The sequence below is a fragment of the Dendropsophus ebraccatus genome, chromosome 1, assembly GCF_027789765.1.
Source record: "Dendropsophus ebraccatus isolate aDenEbr1 chromosome 1, aDenEbr1.pat, whole genome shotgun sequence".
Lineage (NCBI taxonomy): Eukaryota > Metazoa > Chordata > Amphibia > Anura > Hylidae > Dendropsophus > Dendropsophus ebraccatus.
This window is the reverse complement of record NC_091454.1, coordinates 220,862,233-220,871,260: the sequence shown is the minus strand read 5'-3', so window position 1 is coordinate 220,871,260 and position 9,028 is coordinate 220,862,233.

Genomic DNA, 9,028 nt, shown 5'->3' with positions numbered 1-9,028 from the left:
GTTGATCGGTTCCAGGCCAGTATTATTGAGGAGAGGCTACTTGAGGAGGAGGAGGAGGCAGCAGTTGATCAATTCTAGGCCAGTATTATTGAGGAGAGGCTACTTGAGGGGGTGGAGGAGGAGGAGGCAGCAGTTGATTGATTCCAGGCCAGTATTATTAATTCAGGCACGATTCATCTTCACAAAAGTCAGCATCTCAATACTGTGGCAAGAGAGCCTCTTTCTTTGCGGTGTTACAATGCTACTAGTGGTGGTGGGAGTGAAGCGAGCTGGTTCCCCCCGAAAGGATGTTGTCTGGGAACCTGGCTGGTCTCGCAGGTAAGTTGAGACCAACTGACTGGTGAGAATGTCCCTGTAGTACACCAGTTTAGTCTTCCTCTGTGATAGCGGGAAGAATTCTGCCATTTTGCGGTGGAAGCGAGGGTCCAACAGGGTGGCCAGCCAGTATTGGTCCCTCTGGCGGATGTCAACAATCCGGCTATCATTCCGCAGACATTCCGGCAGACACCTTGCCATCTGCACCAAGGACAATGAGCGCCTCTCCTCTCCACTGTCCATGGTATAGTTCCAGAGTCTGCTGGGGTATTCATCCTCTTCCTCTACCACCTCATCCTCCATCTCCTCCAGTGATGGAGAGGCAGAGAAGCAAGGTGGCGGTGTTTGGAATGGCTGGGTGTAGACATCTTCCTCCTCCTCAACCTCCATCTGCACTTCATCCAGCCCTGGGCTCAAGGCGATGTTCAGCCTTGGAGTTGTGGCCTGGGAATCCTCGCTGATGATGTTGGTCAGCGCACTTTCCAGAACATGGAGGAGTGGGATGATGTCGTTGATCCCATAGTCCTGCCTGCTCACAAAGAGAGTCGCGTCCTCAAAAGGGATCAACAATTGACAGACTTCCCGTATTAACTGCCAGTGTGTTACTTGGAAGTCGCAGTGTGGTGTGAAGCTGCCTGATTGCCCCATGAGGTAGTCTGTTACGGCTGACCTTTGCTCGTAAAGGGCGGTCGAGCATATGGAGGGCAGAATTCCAGCGTGTTGGCACGTCGCAGATTAGCCAATGTTGGGGCATACCGCGGAAAGACTATGGGGCATTCTGAGCAGGGTGTTCCTTGCAGCATAGGAGTGGCTGAAATGTTTGCACACTCTACGTGACATCCTCATAAGGTCGTGCAGTGTAGTGCATGAAATGATCGGAGAAACCTTTGCACTATGAGGTTGATCATATGTGCCATACAAGGTGTATGAGTCAGCCCTCCCCGCTGAACTGCAGAGACAATGCTCCACCCATTGTCCGCTATGACACTTCCCACCGTTAGTCGACGTGGGGTCAGCCATTACGCTATATCCTCCCTGATGGTCCGAAGGAGCTCCTGCCCACTGTGGCTTCGTTCACCCAGGCTAACCAAATGGAGGACAGCCTGAGAGCGCCAGGCCTGACATCGGTGGTAAGACACCTGGGCGGGTTGGACAGTGGTGGTGGAGGCAGAACTTGTGCTACCCACTGCTGGCCCCCCAAAGCACCGTGGAGGTGACAGTGGCAAGAATGGGCAGACTTCCTGATGGTCTTCTGGGAGGATGTTGACCCAATGGGCAGTAACGGACATGTACTGCCCTTGCCCATAATTAGAGGACCAGACATCAGCACTCAGGTGCACTATCTTGGACACCGAGAGTCCCAATCAGTCACCAACTTTTCTCTTCACATAACTGTGCAGTGATGGGACAGCTTTGCTAGAGAAGTAGTGGTGGCTGGGGACTCGCCATCTGGGGTGCGAACATGCCACAAAATCCCTGAAAGGCTGGGAGTCCACAACATTAAGAGGCCGGGACTGAAGCATCAGCAGCTTAACCAGGTGTCCGGTCAGTTTCTGTGCCATGGGATGGCTGCTGGAGTACACCTGACGTTTGGCCATGGACTCAGGGATTGCTGCCTCATTAGGGGTGTACATGGCAGTGAGACTGTGCTGCTGCTGGCAACTGAGGCTGACGAGCCCTGAGTTCCAGTGAGAGGATGCTGCATGATGGGATCTGCAGTGTATGGTGCATCCTGACAGGTGGTGGTATTGGGGTCACGGTTTTTCCAGGCCTGTTGGTGTTGCCTTTCCATGTGCTTCCTCATGGATGTTGTCCCAAGATTATCACCCTTACCACGACTGACCATCTCAGGTACGGAGCGATGTGCTTATCTGTCCCCAGGCGAAAGAACTGCCAGACGACAGAGGACCGTGGTTTGCTGCCAGCCACGCGGGGTCTTGCTGGTTGTTCACTGCCAATGCTGCTTGAGGGTCCCCTCTCAGGACCAAGGCTTGGAGGTAATGGACTCTGCCTGTTAGGCTGTCTTCTACCCCTCCCTCTTGTGCCTCCCTTCCTTGCACCAGTGGGATGTTGCTGTTTTGGTAGCACCTCAATTTCCTCCCCTGATGACGCTGAGGATAATGGTGCTTGGGGGCGCCACGTCCAATCAGCGACATCATCATCACCACCACTGCTACTGTCCTCCAGTGGCTGGGACAGGATCTCAGGTGTGGCTCTGGATGCCCCTCCCTGGCTTACAGCCAACACCTCCTCTGCAGTCTCAGCACGTTCCACCTGCTGACTTTGGGGGACAACTACTACCTCCTCCTCCTCTCATCAGTAAAAAGTGGTAGAGAATCCAAAGGCAGATCAAGATTTGCTTACAGTTCCCTGGCAGAAGGTGCCCCAAAGGTGAGTGGCATAGTAATAACAGGGGAAGGGGCAGAGGACTCTCGCTGACCATCCCATGTAAGGGTGGTGTCGGATGATCCAGTTGACCTCGTTTGGGAGCTTTGGGCGGTGGAAGTGGAGGATTGGGTAAGCCAATCTAGAACCGCTGGCTGTGTGGTTCTTACAGAACCACTGGGTGTCTGGGGTAGCTGCACCCTGCTGCGACGCCTGTTGCCCCGGCTGCCACCGGGCCTTGTGCTGCCACTTCTCCTAGCCTCACCGCCTGTTTCAGTCCTTGCCTGTGAAGTGCTGGATGTAGGACGCTTGGACATGGTTATTTTGTTGGGGGAAAATGAAAGAAGCTACTGGCAGCAAGGCACAAACTTTCAGTGACAATCTTGTGGGTTGGCGGCACCCAGCAAAGTAGCAATGTACAGGTAATCACAAAAAAAAACTTTTTTTTTTTTTTTTAATTTTTACTTTTTTGTGGGGTTTTTTTTGTACTTTTTTAAACTTTTTTTTAATGAACTTATTAAAGAACTTTTGTGGTTTCAGGCAGCTATACGGGGTTGACAGCACCCAGCAAAGCAGCAATGTACAGGTTATCACAAACGAACAAACAAACAACCTTCAGGTTATCACAAACGAACAAACAAACAACCTTTTTTTTTTCTTTTTTAGTTTTTTTTTTTTTTTTTTTAACTTTTTGGGTTGCAGCTATACAGGGTTGACAGCACCCAGCAAAGCAGCACTGTACAGGTTATCAAAAACGAACAAACAACCTTTTTTTTTTTTTTTTTACTTTTTTTAGGGGTTTTTTTTAACAACTTTTTGGGTTGCAGCTATATGGGGTTGACAGCACCCAGCAAAGCAGCAATGTACAGGTTATCACAATCGAACAAACAAACAACCTTTTTTTTTTTTTTTTTTTTTTTTTTTTTACTGTTTTAGGGTTTCTTTTTTAACAACTTTTTGGATTGCAGCTATACGGGGTTGACAGCACCCAGCAAAGCAGCAATGTACAGGGTATCACAAACAAACAAACTTTTTTTTTGTTTTGTTTTCTTGGGGGGTTTTTGAGTTTTTTTTTATGAACTTTTTTTGGTTGCAGCTATACGGGGTTGACAGCACCCACCACAGCAGCAACAACTAGCGTCTCCTCTTAGTCACAGAATGGTAGCTGGTTCTGACTCTTCTCACTTTTCTCTGTCTTTTTCTTTATCTCCCTATCTCTGCCTAGATATCACAAGTTTTTTACTTCCTATCTCTGCCTATCTCTCCCTCTCTCTACCTCCCTGTAGCTATCTACTTGTTTGCCTATCTATCTATGTGCTTTCCCTCCCTAACTAGCACGGAGCTCCACTCTCTCTCTGATGTCTAGACATACAATAAAAAAGAGCAGGGACGCTCAGGCACTTCCTGTTCCTGGAGTGACGTCACACACCTTAATATTTACATAAAAACAGGATAAAAGGGATTATAGGAGTAATAATTCCTTGTATCCTCTTCCATTCTGTGAAAACAATACAGTTTTGCGACGCCGTTGCAATTTTAACGAACTTCGTAGCAAACTTGAAAGTTCGGTTTGGTACCGAACCGAACTTTTTGGAAAGTTTGTAACAAATCTGGTTCGTATCGGTTCGGTTCGCTCATCCCTAACTAATACATGAAGTACCTATATGTGGGGGCACAGGAGGGGACTTAAAACTATAGGGGGCACTGAAGGTCCTAACTACTATATATGCTGGAGCAGGGCCGGCCTTAGGGTAGATGGCGGCCTTTGCAAAACTTTCTTTTGGCGCCCCCCCCCCCCCCAATACCCCATAATAGTGACATAGACTAAATCCCACAGCCTCCCACCCCTCCAGACAACCCCCACAATCAAACCACAAATGTAGTGGGAGGCTGAAGGATTTAGATATGGTAGACTAAATCCTACTACAATGAGCGCCACCTCTAAAGCCAAGCCCTCTAAACCACCCGACCCCCGATAAAGGTACTTACCAGCACACAGGAGGACAGGTGCCTCCGCGGCCGTCCATGGCTTTCCTGATTGGCGCTCCTGCAGACAATTGTACACAGGGGCGTAGCTAGTTTTTCAGTCTAGGGAGGGGCGAGCGAGTCTGAGTGGGCCCCCAACCGATTATGTTACCCATAGGGAACATAAGCAGGTTACCATGCCTATCTATCTCCTATCTATCTATCTATCTATCTCCTATCTATCTATCTATCTATCTATCTATCTATCTATCTATCTATCTATCTCCTATCTATCTATCTATCTATCTATCTATCTATCTATCTATCTCCTATCTATCTATCTATCTATCTCCTATCTATCTATCTATCTATCTATCTATCTATCTATCTATCTATCTAGTTGGGTGACCTCCATTATACTGAGTACAAGATGCTGGGAAAGCTGGGTGGCCACCATAATACTGAGTACAAAATGCCAGGAAAGCTGGGTGACCACCATCATACTGACTACTATACAAGATGCTGGAAAGCTGGGTGACCGTCATTATACTGACTACTATACAAGATGCTGGAAAGCTGGGTGACCATCATTATACTGACTACTATACAAGATGCTGGGAAGCTGGTTGACCGTCATTATATTGACTACTATACAAGATGCTGGAAAGCTGGGTGACCGTCATTATACTACTATACAAGATGCTGGGAAGCTGGTTGACCGTCATTATACTGACTACTATACAAGATGCTGGAAAGCTGGGTGACCGCCATTATACTGACTACTATACAAGATGCTGGGAAAGCTGGGTAACCCCATCATACTGACTACTATACAGGATGCTGGGAAAGCTGGGAGACCCCCATATACTGACTACTATACAAGATGCTAGGAAAGCTGGGTGACCGCCGTTATACTGACTACTATACATGATGCTAGGAAAGCTGGGTGACCTCCATTATACTGACTACAAGATGCTGGGAAAGCTGGATGACCTCCATTATACTGACATACAGGATGCTAGGAAAGCTGGGTGACCTCCATTATACTGACATACAGGATGCTAGGAAAGCTGGGTGACCTCCAGTTCACTGACATACAGGATGCTGGGAAAGCTGTGTGACCTCCATTATACTGACATACGGGATGCTGGGAAAGCTGGGTGACCTCCATTACACTGACATACAGGATGCTGGGAAAGCTGTGTGACCTCCATTATACTGACATACAGGATACTGGGAAAGCTGTGTGACCCCATTACACTGACATACAGGATGCTGGGAAAGCTGTGTGACCTCCATTATACTGACATACAGGATGCTGGGAAAGCTGGGTGACCTCCATTACACTGACATACAGGATGCTGGGAAAGCTGGGTGACTGCCATAATACTGACTACGATAAATCATTGCCAATCACAAATACCATATAATTTTATTAGCCCAGGAGAGACTCCTTCCAGCGAGCAGCATATGGCAGTAGTATCAGTGCTGAGCACAGGCTGCTGCTGCTGCTGGCTCTGGTTCATAGCATGGACATTGGTCTGTCCCAGCACACTGAGGGATGTGGCTGCTGCTATGTCCCTAGGTTATTCTCACTTTAGGCCCACTCCCTCCTTTATCTACCTCTCCTAACCTGCTGCTTCTCAGCAGGACAATGAAGACTCTGCACCGAGTGTCCCACTCGCGGTCGGCGCCGGGGGAGGGGCTTGTATACAGGGGGCGGAGCTTACCGGACATACTAGGAACAGTAATTTACCGGGTCCCCAGTAAACTCGGTGGGCGGGAGCGCGTCCCTACTGGCTGCACATCTAGCTTAGACATAGGAATCTCTAAGCTAAGATGTGCTGAGTGCCTGCAGGAGAGCCCCAAAGCAACCAGCATGGGAGGAGGGGAGGTGGCCAGCTGGGGGGCGCTCCGGCAGACAGCACATGTAACTTAGAGATTCCCATGTCTAAGTTATATGTGCAGCTCTCTGTCTGCCAGAGCGCCCCCTAGCTGGCCAGGAGTGATGCGCCCTGTGCAGTTGCACAGGTCGCACACCCCAAAGGCCGGCCCTGTGCTGGAGCAAGGAACCTAAAATGTTTCTCTAGCAGTTTCTGGAGAGAGGATTTCTGGTCAAGAGGAGTCCAGGAAAAGGAAAAGTGAACAACTCAGAGAAGATGCCCCCTGTAAGTCACTGGATGTAATTGCACTTTCTTATAAGGTATGTAGTGGTAGTGATAGTGGTCATGGTGTGTTAGTATTATGTACTGGTATCTTTGGTAATATCTTTCTGTTTTGTTTAGTAGCAGTATGGAGGCAATATGTAATTACTGTATGGTGGTAGTATTTATAGTCAACAATGTTATAAGATAATTGTGTATGTATTGGGACAATAAATACTGTGTGGGGCACATTAAGGGCATTTTACTGTGTTGCTCATAAAGACATAAGTCTCTACTACACAGGGCGACTATTCCACGTAGCGACGGCAGTAGATTGTTGCTACATTGGTTATTTGTCTTTCAACATGTTGAAAGACAAATGACTGCAACGATCAGCCGACATTGTTCATGTCAACTGATCGTTGCCTTCCTTTACACAGGACAATTTTCGGCCTAATATGACCGATAATCGTTTCGAGTAATAGAGCCTTTAGATTATATGACCCAGTGTCCTTAAAGAGGGCGATGTGGCCAATAAAAATGATTAGTGGTACACTCTGGTCTCATGTTGACTCTGAGATTTTGATAGCACTGCTTGTGGGGAGGTGTGTGTGTGTGTGGGGGGGGGGGGGGGGGCACGCTAGCACTCACAGAGCAGGATGAAGAGCAGACAGCCAGAAAAGTGCAATGCTGTATCTTTGCAGAAGGGATGCCTTCATTGGGGTGGGGGGGGGGGGCTAAATACTAGACAGCTAAATTACAGAGGGATGCCTAATTTCGGGTATAAAATCTACAGAGGTTAGTGGTCATGCTAACTACCAAGGGGATGTGTACATTGAGAATACATAGAAGATGGAGAATAACCTACTAGGGGCATGGGGTAGCTACGTATGGGATAATACCTACTGGGAAGGGACCTACCTGCAAAGAGAGGCCTACATACTATATACTGTAGTTGAAAACATATAACTTCTATATGGAGAACAATTGAGGTCAACTACCACATGAAGACAGAGGGGCATAACTACTATATTGGGCCACGCAATTATGTAACTACTAAATGTATTTACAGAGGGGGCCTAACTATTAATGGAGGCACAGAGGGGCGTAACTACTATATGGAGGCATTGCAATAGATGCTCTTATGATGATTCACTTGCAATGACAGGTCCAAGAATTGTTTTGAAGATGCTACCAGCTTAGGTGAACTTGTGACAGTGGTTGGGGAGGTGGGTTGGTGAATGGGCAGAGAACAGACCTTCAGCTTATGATCTTTACATCTTGTGGTATTTGTTTCCTTGTTTGTTTAATTGAAATGCATTCTATTTCCCCCAACAGGTTCTTGACCTTTTGAAGAGGAGGGGAGAACTATCCAAGAACCAGAAAAATGTCATCCCGGCAGAAATTAAGGATGAAATCCAGCTAAGTAAAGCAACTTAAAGTGAATCTGTAATCTACTGACTGCTCACAAAGCTGGTATCACTACCGAAGAGATAACAATGAAAGCATTTAGTACATACCTTTGTTGCCTGTGTCTGTGTTTTTATTTTCATTAAAAATGCCTTTATTTAGGCTATGAATGGTGTAAAAGAGGCGGAATCTATTATTTCCTTGGCCCTAGCACCGCTCCACCTAACTAGGTTGTATGCAGAATGTATGTGTCTCATTATGTAGAAGGCAGGCATACAGCAAAATGAGGCATAGCAGTGCTAGGGCCCTGGGAATAATAGGCTCCGCCTCTTTGACACCTTGTAGAGCCCAATCAATTTTAATTAAAAGGAAAACACAGATTCAGCCAACAAAAGTATGGTCTGAAGGCTTTCATTGATATCTACAGTATGTTGCGGTGCTATCAGCTTAGTAGGTGGTACTGAATGTGTGAATGTAATTGTAACCCCTGTATTATATAAACAATAAAAAAAAAAGAAGTACGCCCCCTCTGAGTCATTGGATGTAACTGCACTGTAATCACTTAAAGGGGGTTTCTCACCTTGGTAAATAAGCCTAGCATTGCCACATTCCTCTGACATCTGCTCAGTGTGAGGTCAGTCATTTTTAAAATAGAGTTTTTTTTGTCGTGCAGCTGTATAGAAACTGTAAAAACCGATATCTCAAAGACCAGAATAAGTAGTGAATAATATAATAGATACTTTATTGGTCTTTTCTATTACATTTACATCTTATTATTTCTTTAAATACTTATTTTTATAAAAAAAATA